Here is an 18,237-nt window from a genome sequence, read left to right on the forward strand (position 1 = left end):
AATTAGCATTGCCATTCAAAGGCTTTCATATTGGGGAAACAAACACTAGCATTCCACATGCTTGGGCTAAAGGAAATCTTAAATCATGATTAAGCCTAAACGGAGGGCAACAAGACCTAGGGTTTGGACATTGCCCGTATTCTGGTAGTCATCAGACTTTTACTGAGATAAAGACACATACTGCCCTGGGTTACATGAAAAAGATAAAATCCGAGCCTAGTTCTGTGGATTTGTAGAAAATAACTATTATATATTATTTCTCTATGGGTTATATTTACGTAGGTCAACACAAAATGGTAATACTTCTCCAAAACAGGGTAGGTTAGATTTCACAGAGGAAGTGACAGATAAGCGGGGTGGTGAAGCATGAATAAGAGTCTCCTCAGCTACAGAAAACTAATAGAAGTCTATCTGCACACAACAAGGAAAGATACATTCTTAGGCTGGGAGGATCCCAGGGGCTGACATCTTTTTTTCCTTAGTCTCGCCTTGGGAAGGAGGTGGTGAGTGTAAGTGGTTAAGTCCCAAGGTCAGGTTCACAGACTCCAGCTGCGCGCTGCTGGTGGTGGGGTAGTGGAAGGGGGTTGAGAGAGAGAGAGAGAGAGAGAGAGAGAAGAAGAAGAAAAAATTTTTTTAAAGCCTCCCGCGCATGCGCTCTCGCAGCCGGTCGGCTCAGCCCAGGAGGGCTGGCCCCGCGGCTCACTCCCGACTGGACCCTAGTGGGACCCCACGGACTCGGCCCCCAGAGCGAGCGCGTCGCGCGCCCGCGCAGTCTCCAGGCGGGCGCCTGCGCACGAGCGTCCGGGACCCGCGAGGCGCGGGGTTATTAGAGGTGGAGCGCTGGGAGGGCGCGCGGCAGGAGGCGGCCTCCGTTACGGCGCGAGCGTGGTCACGTGGTTGCTGGTCACCGCCGCCACCCCGCCCGCCCTGTTCTCTTTTTGGTCGGGCCGGCGGGTTCCACGCGCGCCGGGCAGAGACTGAGGGACAGAGAGAGAGGAGGGGAGGAGGAGGAGGATTCAGGGAGTAGGAGCTGGGGAGCCCTTCTGCGCCACAGGTAAAACAAATAATGATGATCGTAAAAACAGCTGAGCCCTCTGTGCGCCCCCGCCTTCCCTCAATGCATCTCCCACATGCAGTGGCTCCCGCCCCGGCTTCCCGCTCAGCCTCTCAGGACCAGTCCCGCCTCCCCTCCCGTCGCTGCTGCAGCTGCCGCCGCCTCCCGGGAAGGCCTGCGGGTGCGGGTGCGGGTGCTGCCGCCGCTGCTGTCGCCGCCGCTGCTGTGGATGGGGAGTCGCACCGCCCCCCGCCCCGTAGTGCGCTCCCCCGATCGGCGTGGGGGTGGGGTGGCGGGAGCTGAGCTCCCCCGGCTCCGGGGCGGGCAGGGTTGAGGCTGCTTCCCCCAGCCTGCTCGCCTGCCCTCCCTCGGGAGAGGGGTCGAGGCTGCCAGGCCAGCTGCGCGGTGGCTGGGCCAGGGCTCCGCTTCCTACTCGGTCGATTGCCCTGTCCCTTTCTGCCCCGGGGAGCACGCTTCCTTCGCGGGCCGGAAGCGAAACCGACTCGCAATCCCAGACCTTTCAAAACGCAGCCGCTAGAAGAGGTAGAAGCCTCTCTTCTTGGAGGAGAGAAACGCGACCTTGGTTTACTAAGACTTAAGTGTAGTCACGTATAAGAACATGCAAGTTGAGGCCTTTCAGGATACCAGAAAAACTTTGCTGAAGGGGAACTTTTTGTGTTTTTTTTTTAACTCCCTACTTCTGGAAAAACAGGGGCAAACCTCTAAAATAATTTTCGGTTCTACAAGTGACTTTTTCAGTGCTAATGTTAAACAGGTTAGTTGCAGGAATATGATCTACGCTGAAAGTTTACACTTAAGATATTTTTTTCCCCCCTGAATGACTTCCCGGAAAAAGTTTCATTTGTCGATTTTGAAGTTGGACTGAGTCCGAAATTTTAGCATGCACATTCATAGACCGGATTGTGCTGAAATTTCTAGACCCAGTCATTCTTTTGTATTGTTTGGACAATAAAATATAGTCTCAATAAAACTATATTAATTAGTTTTGTGCTGTTGCACAAAATAGTGATTCGAAGCAGGGAGCATTAACTGTAGGCCTTGTTGAAAATACAGAGGTGTGCAAAAGTAGGTTTCCTGTTGTGAGTATATGAAATAGTTTACTCTTGTATTATTATCTATTAATTATTGTATTATTTATTTGTATTGCAACTGTAGACTGTCTTTTGCCAACCGCTGTACATCTTTGAATACTGCTTTTATCAGTGGTAAAAAAAAATTCAATTAAATGTTGGTTATTTCCCATAATGAACTTTTCCTGATTTCACATCTTGGTAATTTTCACAACATATCTCTGAATTCAAATGTAAAAATTGAGCCTTTTTAATTTTTACAACTATCTGTAGTTGAGTGATTATAGAGCAGGGCTGGAATTCTTTAAAAAACAAAAAAGCCAATTCTGATTCAGTAGATCTGTGATTCAGCTTGATATTCTTTTAAGCTTCTAGGTGCTGCTTGTCAAGGATCCATCCTTCAGTAGCAAAGATATAGATAACTTTTGTGCTAAGAAATAAAATGATGTATCTTTGAACAAGCGTCTTTTTTTTTTTTTTGTATTTTTCTGAAGCTAGAAACAGGGAGAGACAGTCAGACAGACTCCCGCATGCGCCCCACCGGGATCCACCCAGCACGCCCACCAGGGGGCGATGCTCTGCCCCTCTGACGCGTCGCTCTGTTGCGACCAGAACCACTCTAGCGCCTGGGGCAGAGGCCAAGGAGCCATCCCCAGTGCCCGGGCCATCTTTGCTCCAATGGAGCCTCGCTGCGGGAGGGGAAGAGAGAGACAGAGAGGAAGGAGAGGGGGAGGGGTGGAGAAGCAAATGGGCACTTCTCCTGTGTGCCCTGGCTGGAGATCGAACTCGGGACTTCTGCAAGCCAGGCCGATGCTCTACTACTGAGCCAACCGGCCAGGGCCTGAACAAGCGTCTTTTAATAATTCACCCTGGGTGTAGAGGTGGCTTGAGAGAAGAAGCAAATAGCAAGATGAACTGAGAAGACTCCCCTTAGGGACAGTGAGCCAGCCAAGTCTGGGTCCCAGGGAAGGGGGGAGCTGTCCCAAGCTGGAAGAATGCAGGTTCCAAGTGTGTATACTGTGTGGTGCCTCTCTCACCTGGTCTGCACATTTTCCATGGAAGCTTGCTGTACTTCTAGCTGAAGGAATTGGTCAGCCATAGGGAGTTGGGTTTTATCAACTTATGTCTCTGAATGTGCTGCTGGGATGAAAGTTTCTTTAATTGGCGGAAGTATTGAGTGTGTGCTCTTTCTCTCAAATGCAGCCTCATCTGAGTATTGCCATCATGAGCCTTGGAGGCAAACAAGGATTCAGAGTTTTTTAAATGTAATTAAAAATTGAAGGGTTTAAAAACGTCACACGTAACTTCAGATACTTTATGTTCATCAAAATGGTTGTATTTTAAAACAACTTTATGGAAGTATAACATCAACTGCTTTTAGTACTGTAATTTTTAATAGTTCTTAGTTCTACTTTAACATGATTTCTTTATGTTATCAAGTAATATTTATGACAGTACTTTTGAAGTAGTTGCTAAGTGCCAGGCACTGTACTAAGCACTTTACCCATCTTAATTCATTTAATCCTCAGTAATCTTTAAGGAAACTGAAAAAGAAAGGGTAAAAACCACATGCTTAGGTTTACACAGCGAACAGGTGGGATTCTGGTTGGCTGACCCTAGAGTCCATGCTTTTAATAGTCTTCTTTGTGCTGTGTTGCCTTTTTAGGAGATAAATTAATGATATTCTTTTATGTCTCCTTTCCTGTTTGACAATAATGAGCTTTACTTTCATTTCAAAATTCAAATTTGTTACCCTTTAAAAAAATTTCCCCTGTACTTTCCCATTTAGACATGAAGAACTGGTATTATTTCCTCAATATTTGTAATCATTTCTGAATAAGATACTGAAATTTGCAGAGATTTATTTTGTCTGTACTTGTTTGCTGGACCAGTCTCTAAGTTTGTGTGTCACTATTAAATGTAAAAGTACTGTCTGCTTCCGTTTGACCCTGCGAGTTTTCAGTGCTCTGTTTCCTGCCTTTGCCTGTCCTCTCTCTGCCTCCTCATGCATACTTGGTAGATTTATTCTATTTTTGTCATCCTAACGGCATTTCTGGGGCAATTTACTGGGTTACTGACTTTTTATTTGGCTAGTAAGAACAATAAAAAAACAACTAAACATTGGTCATCCTTATCATATGTTTAACAATGAAAAAGTAAGAAGGACAACCTTGAATAAAGGATGGCATTTTAAGTTGAATAATAAGTGTTTTATAAACATATTAATACATTGTTTGTCCTCCCTCTTTTTGTCTTGTACCACAGAAAGTTTTGTTTTATATCAGCACCAGTCTGAGGAATGGTGCTTCTTCAGCTGGTCTAAGACATCTCTTTTCATGGACAGATGTTTAGAATGGCAGTGATATACGGTATATGTACCAGAACTTGAGAAATGAGAGGTGTGGCAGGGGTTAGTTGGGGGTGGAGAGTATTGGGGGCAGGGAGGGCTTGTGAGGCTGATTCTAGTAGCATTAATTCTCTATTAATTGGAATAATAGTGAGTTTGGAAAGAAAGTCAATATAACAATAAATCCCTCTTGTAAATGTTTTCTCAAAGCTCATTTATTGTTGTGATGTCTATTATAATATGCTGGCCAGTTACTTAACTTTATAGTACTTCACTTTTTTATTTTTAAAATGAAGATAAAAGCTATATCAGAAAGTTGTTTTGAGGATTAAACGAGAATATATGTATGTATATGCATACATATAGACATATATATACACACACATGTATAACATACTATATATATATATATAAAATGATAGTATCTGGCACATAGTTAATCTACCATTCTGTGGATAATCTACAGTGTGGTTGATCATGTCCACATAATTAAGACATACTACACTCACTGCTCACAAGAATTAGGGGATATTTTATTGCTTCATATTCATTTTGAAAGATTCCCTAATTTTTGTGAGCAGTGTATATTTGAATGAACCTAATAGAAATTGTACATTTATTTGATGTAAGGCTGTATGGGCTAATAAAACAGAAAGTTTGTACTTTGTGGATGAAAATACAATATTGGTATATTAATACTTACCTCTTTGGAGAATTAAATATTATTAAATACAGTTTGGCAGCTCAGATCTTTCTTTTTTTTATTATTTTTTAAAGATTTCTTATTTTTTCTTTTTTTAAATTTTTTTAAAATTTTATTTATTCATTTTAGAGAGGAGAGAGAAGGGAGAGAGAGAGAGAGAGAGGACAGAGAGAGAAGGTATGGAGGAGCTGGAAGCATCAGCTCCCATATGTGCCTTGACCAGGCAAGCCCAGGGTTTTGAACCGGTGACCTCAGCATTTCCAGGTCGACGCTTTATCCACTGCGCCACCACAGGTCAGGCACTCAGATCTTTCAAAGCAAAGAATTAAGGCTATAGAGATACAAAATGTAGTTTTGGTTGTTGTCTGAAAGGATTGTTTCAAATGTAGTATTTTGAAGACTAGAATAACATACCCTTTTCTTCTGATGGCTTCTCAGACTGTATAATTTACACCTTCCTTAACCAACTACTTTGCTCCTTACAACAATCCAGCTTTGCATCCTTCAGACCTGGTCTACAGCCCCTTATCTGAAACCCATGGCAAATGTGTCTCAGAAGTAAAAAGTTTTTGGAATATCGAAAATTAATATGGCCTGACTAGGTGGTGGCACAGTTGGTAGAGTGTCAACCTGGGATGCTGAGGACCCAGTTCTAAAACCTGAGATCACTGGCTTGTGCTCAGGGTCGCCAGCTTGAGTGTGGGATCATCAACATGACCTCATGGTTGCTGACTTGGAGCCCAAGGTCACTGGCTGGCTTGAGCCCAAAGTCACTGGCTTGAGCAAGGGGTCACTGGCTTGGCTGGAGCACCCCCCCCCCCGTCCCCGTCAAGGCACATATGAGAAATAATCAATGAACAACTAAAGTGTCACAACTATGAGTTGATGCTTCTCATCTCTCTCTCTTCCCGTCTTTGTCTCTGTCTCTCTCGCTAATAAAGAAAAAAAAATTAATATGGTGCATATGCTGTATATCATGAAACCTCCTATGGATAGGAGCAATCACCCCATAATCATTCACATTAATTTCCCCAGCAAAATTATACATATTCATATTAAGAATAATAAAAAAGACTATAAAAAGCCTCATATTACTTAGGCCATGTTTTGCTGACAACTTAGAAAACAATTTTTAGTTTTTAGAGCTCTTTGGATTTTTGGAACTGTCAATAAGATGTAGGAGTCTGTATAGATATTTTATAGTTTTGTTCATCATAGTGCATGTCTTTTTGACTAGACTGAACTGGAGTAGGGCATTTCTGAGTTAGCCTTTTGCATCTTTAACAATTAGTACAAGGCCTGGCATACAGTAGCTGCTCATTAAATATCTTAGTTTTTATGAAAAACAGCAAAAGATAATATTCAGTCATTGTTCTGTGCTGCATGTGGTGTCTGGCTTATTCCATAAAAATACTTAATAATTCCAAATTTATTATTTTTCTTAATTCAGTTGCCTAGGAAAGATGGTTATTATATTACCTTTTTGAAATAAAATAGATAAGAGATTTGAAATAAGCATTATAGACAGTTGCATATTTTCATAAACTTTTAAATGAATCTTTCCTTCTTGTAGATCATGAAGTCTACATTTAGAAAAATGATTTACTTTTAAAAATTGATTAGAATTTTTTTTTTTTTATGAGAGAGAGAGGCAGACAGGAAGGGAGAGAGATAAGAAGCATCATTATTTCAGTTTAGTTGTTCATTGATTATTTCTCATATGTGCCTTGACTTGGGACTCAAGACAAGCTAGTGACCATGGGATAATGTAGATGATCCTACACTCAAGCCAGCGACCCTGCACTCAAGCCGGTGACCTTGGGGTTTTGAACCTGGGACCCCAGCATCCCAGGTCTATGTTTTATCCACTTGCCACCACCGGTCAGGCAGTTTTTTCTTTCTTTTTTTTTATTGTATTGCTTAATTTTAGAGAGAGAGGAAGGGAGGTAGAGAGAGGCAGGAACATCAGTCTGTTCCTGTATGGGCCATGACTGGGGTTGAACTGGCAACCACTGCACTTTGAGACCATGCTCTAACCAACCAAGCCAACTGACCAGGGCAGTTAGACTTAGTTTTACGTGATGATTTATGATGTATTAGATGTGGTACATCTGTCAAAAGAAAATGTTGCTGTGGATGTGTATCTTAGGTCAAGTAATTGTATGAGAGCTTAACCTGCCATGAGAAAAACATTTTTTTCTGTTACCAAAAGTAATGCTATTGTGGAAATTTTATAAGAATAAATTATCAAAAATAATGACCTGCTCTGTTGCAAATTTTATTTATTTAATTATTTATTATGTGGGAGGAGGGGAGATGAGACAGACTCTCGCGTGTGCCCCAACTGGCATCCACCTGGCAACCCCTGTCTGGGATCAGTGCTTGGGTCAGTCGAGCTATTTTTAGTTCCTGAGGCTGATGCTTGGACCAACCGAGCCATCTTCAGCGTCCAGGGCTGTTGAGCCACTGGCTGAGAGAAGGGAAGAGGGAGCGAAGAGGGGGAGAAGCAGATAGTCACGTCCCTTGTATGCCCTGATCAGGAATCTAACCCAGGATGCCCATATGCCAGGCTGATGCTCTATCCACTGAGCCAACTGGCCAGGGCCACAAATTTCTCAAAGTGTTCTTCAGGGTTATTTTGCCTTGGGAGAGGCTGAAAATAAGTCAGATTTGTACCACAAGCATTAGTTTTGAAAAACGAGTCACAAATTTTCATTAGCCAGAATGTTTTATCTTTTAGGGTTACTAAGAGTTGGTCCGTATATAAGATAAAAAGGTTGAACCAAAGTAATTAGATTTCTTCTTTTAAATCATGGGTCTTCAGAAAAATTAGATTTGTGATAAGTAAGCTCTCACTTCTAATGTACCGATAATTCCTGGGTTATGATTGCGATAGGTTCTGTAGGTGTGAAAATGTTTAAGTGTTTATATGCACAGAAAGGTAAAAATAAATACTATGTTGAGACAAACATTTGTCTAAGTTGCATTTAATAGGTTAATGAACTTCTTCCAACTTAATACAAGTTCAATTTAAGAACAAACCTACAGAATATCTCATTCGTAACCTGGGTGCCGCCTGTAACTACTTTGGGGGCAATGCATCCTTTTTATGATGGGATTGGGGCGATAACAGTGCAAGTAAACTGAGGCCAAGTTATACAGGCTTTGCATTCTGTTTGCTGATAATTATGGGGACCAGAATCAACTCCGTTAGAGCTACCTTGCAGAAATCCAAGAGGAGTTACTAACATAACATGTCTTGCCATCCTTGGGTGAGATAGTGGATTGATTGTCCTGAATCCCTGGAAGTGCTTGGGGGGAGGAGATGGAGTTGATAGGACATGGGCAGGTGGTACCACTATTTCCATCTTTGTTTACTGTGTTAATTAAACTAGACTTCTTGAAGTCCGAGAGGCTAATGCTAAGAATGATGTGTGTGGTACAGTGAGGCTTGGGATAAATTGTCTCTCTTCCCTTTTGCAACTATCATTTCTCTTAACTAGTTTAGGGGTAGTTTTAATTTCTTTATCGTGTGTATGTGTGTGTATTGTAGATATACACAGAGAAACATGAATTCTTGTCATTTTGGTGCTTGCATTTATTTTTGACGTCATTATATATTGCTAGTGTTGTTACTCTTCCACTTAATTTTTAGTGGCTCCATACTCTCTCATTGTATGAAAATACTCGAGTATTCCTCCATTATTAGAGATCTAGGTTCCTTTCAATCATGATGACAAGCAGTGCCACACTGATCATTATTGTAGCTAATATCCCTTTGTGCCTATACATTATTATTTATGTTGGAAAAATTGTCATGAGTGGAAAAGATATGCCCATGATTGATACACATGGCCAGATTGCCTATCAGAAAGATTGTACCACTTTATCTTTTACTACAAAGCTGTGTGAGAGGCTTGTACTTGCTGTTATTGGGAATTGCCATCTTTTCTTGAACACTTTTATTAGGGTATAATTGACTTTATACTTTCTTCCCTTCTCATGCCTTATAGGTTTTAACATTTTCTGTAGTTAAATTTTGCTTTTCCTTTATGTATCTTGTAGGCTTTTTCTACCTTGTGTTTATATAGCTATTAATTTATATTTCAGTCCTTTTCATTTCAATTTTAAATTTGGGTGTACAGTTATTCCAGAACATGTTTGGTTGTATAGCGTAAAGTATAGGTTTCAAAAAATTTGAAGTCTTTTCTTAGTCAGTTTTCTCACTACTGTGTAATGAATGATCTGTTCTTTCTCCATGGGTATCAAAAGCTTTATTATTTGTCTGCCCTTCTATTCAGCCCACTGGACTTTATTTTTTATTGTTATGAATGGGATTTCTCTCTTTCTCTCTCTCATACCCTCTCTATGTATTTCTACCTGACTTTTGCTGATAAATAAAGAGCTGCTGATTTTGTGTGTGTTTTATTTTGTAACCAGTCACTTTCTAAGTCTGTTTATGAAACAGCTTTTGAGTTAATTCTTTTACATTTTCCAGGTAGATAAGCATACCATCAAAGCCAGCCATTTTTGCATAACGGTTTTTCTTGGTTAATTTTCACATAGGGTAGCAGTACTGAAATGATTTTCAGAATTTCAGTGACTTGAAATATAATTTCATATGGTATTACTGTGAATTGATGTACTTAGCTTTCAGAAAACCATTCCACCAAATAATCTCTCATGGACTGAATGTGTTCTCCCAAAATTCATAAATTGAAGCCCTGCTTCCCTTCCCATGTGATGATTAGGAGGCAAGACTTTTGGGGAAGTAACTAGGATTAGATGAAGTCACGAGAGTGGAGCCCTCATGAATGGGGTTGGCGCCCTTAAAAGAGTCACCAGAGAGTTTGCTTCCTCCCTTGGTATGTGAGGGTGAAGCCAGAAGTCCACAGTTTGCAACCTGGAAGAGGGTGCTCAGCCCCCAGAACTGTGAGAAAGAGATCTTTGTTGTTTATAAGCCACGCAGTCTATGGTATTTTGTTACAGCAGTTGAAACTGCCTAAGGCAATTTCTAAGGATCTTCCTAGCTCAAAAATTGTGTGATTCTACTAGGTTAGAACTCTTGTAGTAATATACACAGCAATCCAGTACTTTAAAATAATTGTGGTTGTCCAGCTCCACCTCCCAAGCAGTTACTCTGAGATTTTGCGTTTTTATCTCCTTAGAGTGAAGTTATTTTTTATGTGGTTTGGCAGAAATGAAAAGACAAGACTGATAGACTACAGTGGTACCTTAAGATATGAACAGACCAACATATGAATTTTTTTAAGATACGAGCTGCGACTCGGTTCGTATTTGTGTTCGAGATCCGAGTGAAATTTCGAGATTCAAGTTGTGATTCGGGAAGCTGCTGCTAGTGGCGCATTGGCGCACGGGTCCAGTATCGGCAGTTTGATATACAAGTTGACTGACTTACAAGCTCAGTTACAGAACGAATTAAATTCGTATCTCAAGGTAGCACTGTATAGAGATCAGACTGTGCAACCTTGTGTTTCCTTGTTTGCAATATCAAGTACTACCATGGTTTTCTTTTTCTGGTCAGGTAGTCTAATTTTCTACTCTTTATGATGAGGTTGGTCACTCCCCATCTTCCCCGCTCAAGCTAAGATTCTGCTATGGTCTACTTAAAGATCAACAAGCCAAATTTTGTAATTGTCAAACTGAATGTAATGGAGACCATTCGGAAGTTAGAAATCGATCAGGAGGCAGTGTGGGTAGGACAGAATGGCAGAGGTAAGGATGGAAAGTATCTGGTATGTCAGCTTTCCTTTCTCTGGCTCTCTTTCTATCAATACTTTTTGATGATCTTTCCTGGACTTCTTTAGCCCTACCCTTATAATGATTTTCTGGCTTCCTGTTTACTCTCCAGTTATACCTTGTTTTCTTCCAATGAAGAACTCCCCTCCATGCTTTCTACTTCGATCAGAAGAACAGATACTTTGCTCCAGTCTGGGAAGTGGTCCGGATCAGTGTGCCCAATTTTCTTTCTCTCGTCACTAGAACTACCTGCAGAGTACCCTGACCTGTGGCCATTCTTCATCCTACCATGCAAAGCCTGTGGCAAAACAAGTGATTAACTTGGGTTTTCTCATAACATAAAACCACTGCTTTGGAAGTGTTAACAAAATGAGAGAGATACTTTGTAAAGACAAGTTGTCAGAGATGTGTTGAGTGGTTGAGGACCTGAGAGGAGATAGGGAGAGATTAGTGTTTCAAAGATAGAAAAAGCTTTGAAGAGTCTGTTATATTAGATTTCCAACCTTGATTTCTTCCTGAGCTTTAGACCTGTGTATCTGATTGCCTACTGGATAACTCCATTTTTGGATGGCCTACGGAAAACTCAAATTCAGTCTGTCTGCAACTGAATGTACTATCTTCTCTTACAAAACCTATCACCCTCCAAAGTTTATTATCTCAGTGGATGGCCCCACCATCTCTCTCGTTGTTCAAGCCAGAATCCTGGCAGACACACTTTACCTTTTTCATTTAAAGGCATTGAGCTCTATGGAATCTACCTCTTGACTCCATTGTTTCTTGATCCTCACTACCTGGTATATTATCTCTTGATCTTCTGAATTTACCATCTCTTGCTTATGTGCTTGTTAGGCTTTCTGACCAGTGTCCCTATAACCCGGTGATTCTTTAAAGCTCTCACCTGATACTCTCACTCTAGTCTAGAACGATTCAGTACTCTCTGTTGCCTATTTCTCAGTTTTGTGTCTCCTTCTTTTGCCTCTCCTATACTGTGATTTCACTTAAAGTACTGAAATCTTTGAGTTTTTGGAACTGTTTGTGATTTTGTTCACCTCAAGCCTGGAATAGTCCGTCTCTTGATCTTACTGAACTCTAAGGTCTCAAGTGAAATGCTGTGTCCAGGAAGTTTCCTTACACTGGCAAGTCTGACTTGTGCCCTTCCTGTTTGGCCAGATACCCTGTTCTACAACATAACATTTATGTATTAAAATAGTCTTTTTACCTAAGAGTCTGTGTCCCAGTTTTGACTGCTTTGTGAACACCAAGGCCATATGCCCACAAATAACTTTCCAAAGAAATAGTTCACAGTGAAATATAATGAAGCACTTGAGGTGACAAGGCAGTCTGAGTAGTAAGCACCAGAAATAATAGATGGATGTAGATGCCCAAAACTTCAGATTTTGGAATTACCAGACAAAGATTATAAAACAGCTGTTTACAAAAATATAGAAAATACCTGCAGAAAAGATAAGAAAAAATAAAAATAGCCTGACCAGGTGGTGGCGCGGTGGATAGAGTGTCAGACTGGAATGCAGGGGACCCAGGTCAAAACCCCGAGGTCGGCCTGACCTGTGGTGGCGCAGTGGATAAAGCGTTGACCTGGAAATGCTGAGGTCGCCGGTTCGAAACCCTGGGCTTGCCTGGTCAAGGCACATATGGGAGTTGATGCTTCCAGCTCCCCCCCTGTCTCTCTCTCTCTCTCTTTCTCCCTCTCTCTCTCCTCTCTAAAATGAATAAATAAAATAAAAAAAATTTTAAAAAAAAAAAAAAAAAAAACCCCGAGGTCACCAGCTTGAGCATGGGCTCATCCAGCTTGAGCAGGAGGTAATCAGCTTGAGCCTGGGGTCGCTGGCTTGAGTGTGGGATCATAAATGTGACCCCATGGTTGCTGGCTTGAGCCCAAGGTTGCTGGCTTGAGCATGGGGTCACTTGCTCTATTCTAGGTCCCCAGTCAAGGTACAGGAGAAAGCAATCAGTGAACAACTAAGGTACTGCAAAGAAGAATTGATGCTTCTCATCTCTTTCCCTTCCTGTCTGTCTGTCCCTATCTGTCCCTCTGACTCTCTGTCAATCAATCAATCAATCAATCAATCAAAATAAATTAAAACAAAACAGAAGATAACAGAGAAAAACAGGCTCTGGCCAGTTGGCTCAGTGGTAGAGTGTTGGCCTGGCATGTGGATGTCCCGGGTTTGATTCCAGTCAGGGCACACAGGAGAAGTAACCATCTGCTTGTCCCCTCTACCTTTCCCCTTCCTCTTCTTTCTCTCTCTCTCTTCCCTTCCCATAGCCATGACTTGATTGGTTCAAGCGATTTGACTCAGGTGCTGAGAATGGCTCCATGGCCTCTGCCTCAGGCACTAAAAATTACTTGGTTGCTGTGCAATGGAGCAGTGGCCCTAGATGGGCAGGGCATCACCCTGTAGGGGCTTGCTGGGTGGATCCCTGGTCAGGGCACATGTGGGAGTCTGTCTCTCTGCCTCTCCTCCTTTCACTTAATTAAAAAAAGAAAGAGAGAGAGAGAGAGAAACAAAAAATAGAAAAAAATCTACAGAGAATAGGAAGCCAAGCAGATTTGGAAAAGAACTGAATAAAACTTCTAGAATTAAGACAAAACAAATTATAATGAAAAACTCAGAATGGTTAATGGTAGATTAAGTACAGCTAAAGAGAATTAATGAAATAGACATAGATGAGAAGAAATTATCCAGAATATAGCCCAGAAAGACAAGGAAATGGGTAAAAATGAAGACCTTTAGATATATAGAAGATAGAATGAGAAGGTTTGACAGTATTTCATCAATTTCCTAATTGTGGAAGGGAGAAAGAATAGTAATGCAGAGATAATAGCTGAGAATATTTCAGAGATGATGAAATATACTAGAGACTCACAAGCAGAATAGCTACAAAGAAACACACATCTAGAGACATCATAGTAACATGGGGAGCACTACCAACAAAGAGAATACCTGAAAAATTGGCAGAGAACAAGACAGATTACCTTTAAGTAACTGTGGCATTTACACTGATAGCTGACAGCTCAGGAGCAGAAATGGAAGCCAGAAAACAATGGGTTCATAATTTCAATATGCTAGGAAAAAATTGCCAGTTTAGTATTCTCTATCCAGTGAAAATGCATTTCAGGTATAACGGTGAAATATATTTTCCAGACATAATTCTAAAATATTATTCTTTCATTGTAAACATTCATCTAGATATATTTTCTGATTTGTTCTAGTATTTAGAATGAAGGATTGTAATATAACTAAGCAGTTCTGAGCTTCACTTATTTTATTCTTAGAAAATTGTTGTGTTTATACTTAATAAACAGATACTATTTGACAGTACTTTTATTGATATATTACTTCAACTCGGATTTTTGTTGTTTTTTTTTAGAATCTTCAGTGTTGTAGGAAATATTTTTTGGTGATTAATGAATGCCTTTAAGTCTTGCTCTATCATGATGGAATTTTTAATATTTGTATTTGAATCATTAAAAGTCAAGCCAAGAAGAATTTAGAGAAACTTTTGTATTGGTATCTGCAAAAGTAACTCCTGGAAATACCTTTATTTTTATCCCCTATTCTCCAGTTCAAATTTCTGGGGGAAAAATAGTGGGAGTTAAAAAACATTTTTTTTTACACCGTGAACAAGGTTAGCATTATGGGAGTCTAGAATGGTGTAAGAGCAAATAGACCTTAGAGTTAGGAAGATGAACCTGGATTAGAATTTGAGTCCATCATTTAATAATTCAGTCTTGGTTATGTAACTTAACCTTTAAGTTACTTAGTTTTCTCTTCTGTAAAATAGGGATAAGACTACCTTACCAGATACACAATAGGAAATAGAGTAATGTTTGTAAAACAAAACAGTGAGTACAGGTCATGGCTCTTAGTGGTTTTCCAACTAATAGTTAACTACTGAGAAACAAATATGAATCTAGCAAGGAATTTGAAATTGTTTATGGTACAAATAATATAAAAGAATTGACCATACTTTTAATGTTGAAGAGTTATGGACACTGATATTAATGATAAAAGTTTTTTTGAAGATAAGAAATTGTCTGAATGTGACTTTATTTGTTGATTTGGTGGTTCATTATGTGTTAAGTCAGCTGTGTATGCCGCCTGCAGATTATGCAGCTTCGCATTCTTCATGGCAGGTAAGAAGACAAGGCGAAATGAGTGTCTTCAGAAAGTTAGAAAGATTGCCAGCCACCGCTCCCACCCCGTGTGTGCGTGTCTGCACATGCTCACACATGCATATTCCTGTCACCTGAGGTTTAAGTTTGTGACAACAGTTAATTTATGCTAAACCGGAATATTTTAGGAATTTAATCCAAAAAAATGGTTATAAAGTATGAATTTAAAACTTCATACTTTGTTTCCAGAAGTTAAATATATTTATTGGCTTCCAATAATAAAGTAAGAACTGTAAGAGCACTCTATTGCTATTTGAATTGAGAATACTAATTTCTATATGATATTTAGACCCTGATTTTTCTATCTCTGTTTTTTTGTTGTTTATAGTGAATACATGAACTAGAATCTTTTATGAAGTGGAATTACTTGAACACCTTGCAAATTATTTTCTAGTTTTTCTTTACTTAACATCCAGACATTTTTCCTCATTGAGTAGTGATAACAATGTAGAATATATTAGCTGATTGCATTTTAAAATCACACTTACTATTATCATAGCAAAATTAAAAAATATAATGAAGACAATTCAGTAGTTTCTATTTTTGGAACTTGACATAATTTTTAGAATGTTGGTTAAAGTAATATGTTGTATTTGTAGCTTTTGAGTTTATTCAGGTTACAGAGACAACTACTAAAACCACAATGCCAAATCAGGCATTTCTTATCTTTCAAGAAGTTCTGAGCTCTCTAGTCAAATACTTTGAAAATTATTTGGGTAAGAAATAGTGGCACAGCTTTGTTTTAATACAAACGTGTGTCCTATTAAGTACTGTGTTTTAATTTTTTTTTAATTTACTTTAGACACTCAATCAGAACTTGAGCAGCAGCAAATTTTTGTGCAGTTAGATTGTGCAATACTGGTATTTATGCAGTGTTGCTTTTGATCTTGGAGGTAATCTCTTGTAATCACAAACTTTAAAGGACATTAAAATTATACTTTCTAAGTTGATATATTTTGCCTTATTAAAAATACACAGGATTAGAAAAGATACTGTATGAAACTCATATAGATATTTTTTTCTTGTTTACATTTGACTTTGTATTTTATATTTTGAGCTTCGGTTTATATTTCACAGGCTAATAATTTTTAACTAGTGGTTGTACTATGTGAAACATTATAGGTTAAATTGGACTGATCCTGGTTTTTCTTTTCTCTTTCAGTCTTTTATATTTGAAAATGTGTTTTTTCATGATATCAAACTCCATGTGAATCAAAGTCATTGCTCATAGGAATAGAAATTACTATTATAGTCTGTTCATTAGGGTATATTTATTTATTTCTTCAGTGCTCTAGTTTGACTTTTTTTGCAGATCCAAAGAGATTTTTAGGTATAATCATATCTTCATGATCTACACCAGTGGTTCCCAACCCCCGGGCCGTGGACCGGTACCAGTTAGTGGGCCATTTGGTACTGGTCCACAGAGAAAGAATAAATAACTTACATTATTTTCGTTTTATTTATATTTAAGTCTGAACGATATTTTATTTTTTAAAAATGACCAGATTCCCTCTGTTACATTTGTCTAAGACTCACTCTTGACGCTTGTCTCTGTCACGTGATACATTTATCCATCCCACCCTAAAGGCTGGTCTGTGAAAATATTTTCTGACATTAAACCGGTCCGTGGCCCAAAAAAGATTGGGGACCACCGATCTACACTATTAAAAACGCTGATAGGTTAAAACAAAAGCAATTTACTTTTTTCTTATTATATGAATGCATGACCAAGTTGTGATGTAAAATATGTTCCTCAGTGGAGTGGGTGGTTTAAAAAAGGATGAGTATAGAAGATATTGTTGACCACATAACAGAAAACAAATGTCAGTTTCTCACAAAGGGGCTAGGATAATAACTCAGTTTTCACTGTGCTTTCAGCGTTAACCGGACATCTAGTAGGAATAATTAACCTGGAAGATCTGACAGGGCTATTCTGTCAGTTTATGAAAGTCAAGTGAGGAGAGAGGGTTGAATGTGGCTTGGAGATGCTGGTCTCATTTTAGGATTTTTGTATCACTGAGAAATGTTTATTAACTAGTAATTACAAGCTTTTGAGGTAGGTCCTTCTTGTAATTGGTTTATTTGCGAAACGACATAATAGGTGCTAAGTAAAGTTCTCTTTATATTTATACAAATATTATCTATGTAAAAATGTATGTGTTTGATAATAGTTACTATTTAAAATACTAGCCAGAGATTGTTATGTCGTTTTAGCCTTTTATTTTTTTTAAAGTAATTGTGTGGTTCATTTTTAGGTTAAAATCACTCATGGGAACTTTGTTCCAGAAACAGCAAGAGGGAGTGAGACTCTAGAGCAGGACAAAATTGAACTCAAATTTTACTTTTACTGTTTGCTAGTTAGGTTGGTTGCCTGCAAAAAGTATGTAACCTCTTTGGGTTTTATTTCCTCACTGTGAGGAGTAAAATGAGACAATTTAATAAAATGCCTGGTGGTACAAAGTTGCTCAGGAAATGCTTTTTGCTACTAAAGTCAGGCCCCTCTTTCTTTACAGATCTCAGTATTCCAAAGTCTGTGATCTTAAATTGATCACTTGCTTTCTTTTTAAATTTTTTTTAAAAATTTATTCATTTTACAGAGGAGAAGGAGAGACACACACACAGAGAGAGAGAGAGAGAGAGAGAGAGAGAAAGAGAGGAGAGACAGAGAGAGAGAGAGAGAAAGGGGGGAGGAGCTGGAAGCATCAACTCCCATATGTGCCTTGACCAGGCAAGCCCAGGGTTTCGAACCAGCGAACTCAGCATTTCCAGGTCGACGCTTTATCCACTGCGCCACCACAGGTCAGGCGATCACTTGCTTTAATTTTAGTTTGGGGATCACTGTCTAATAGTATTTTTCTGTGGAGATCCAGACCAGCTAATTCAATGACTAACAAAAACTGTTTATTCAGACAAAAAAACCAGATGTTCTGTCTGTTCTAAAATGTTTCATTTTCTGAAATATTTTATGGATGTTGGGTGATTACTGAGTTATTTTATTAGACTAGCTCAGTGGTCGGCGAACTCTGTCAATAGAGCCAAATATCAACAGTACAACATTTGAAATTTCTTTTGAGAGCCAAATTT

General features: G+C 39.4%; 1 protein-coding gene across 3 annotated transcripts in view; it reads left to right on the forward strand.

Moving 5' to 3' along the window:
• The first annotated feature begins 821 nt into the window (after window positions 1-821).
• The window catches only part of TBC1D5 (TBC1 domain family member 5), a 545,405-nt gene continuing 527,989 nt past the window's right edge, over window positions 822-18,237 (forward strand). The window contains exon 1 of one of the 3 annotated variants that reach the window (XM_066245714.1): window positions 822-1,054. The gene's annotated coding sequence lies outside the window, so the exon portion shown is untranslated. The remainder of the gene's footprint in view (window positions 1,055-18,237) is intronic. The other 2 variants (XM_066245713.1, XM_066245715.1) reach the window with 2 other exon arrangements.

Source organism: Saccopteryx bilineata, chromosome 10 (genome assembly GCF_036850765.1).
Source record: "Saccopteryx bilineata isolate mSacBil1 chromosome 10, mSacBil1_pri_phased_curated, whole genome shotgun sequence".
Lineage (NCBI taxonomy): Eukaryota > Metazoa > Chordata > Mammalia > Chiroptera > Emballonuridae > Saccopteryx > Saccopteryx bilineata.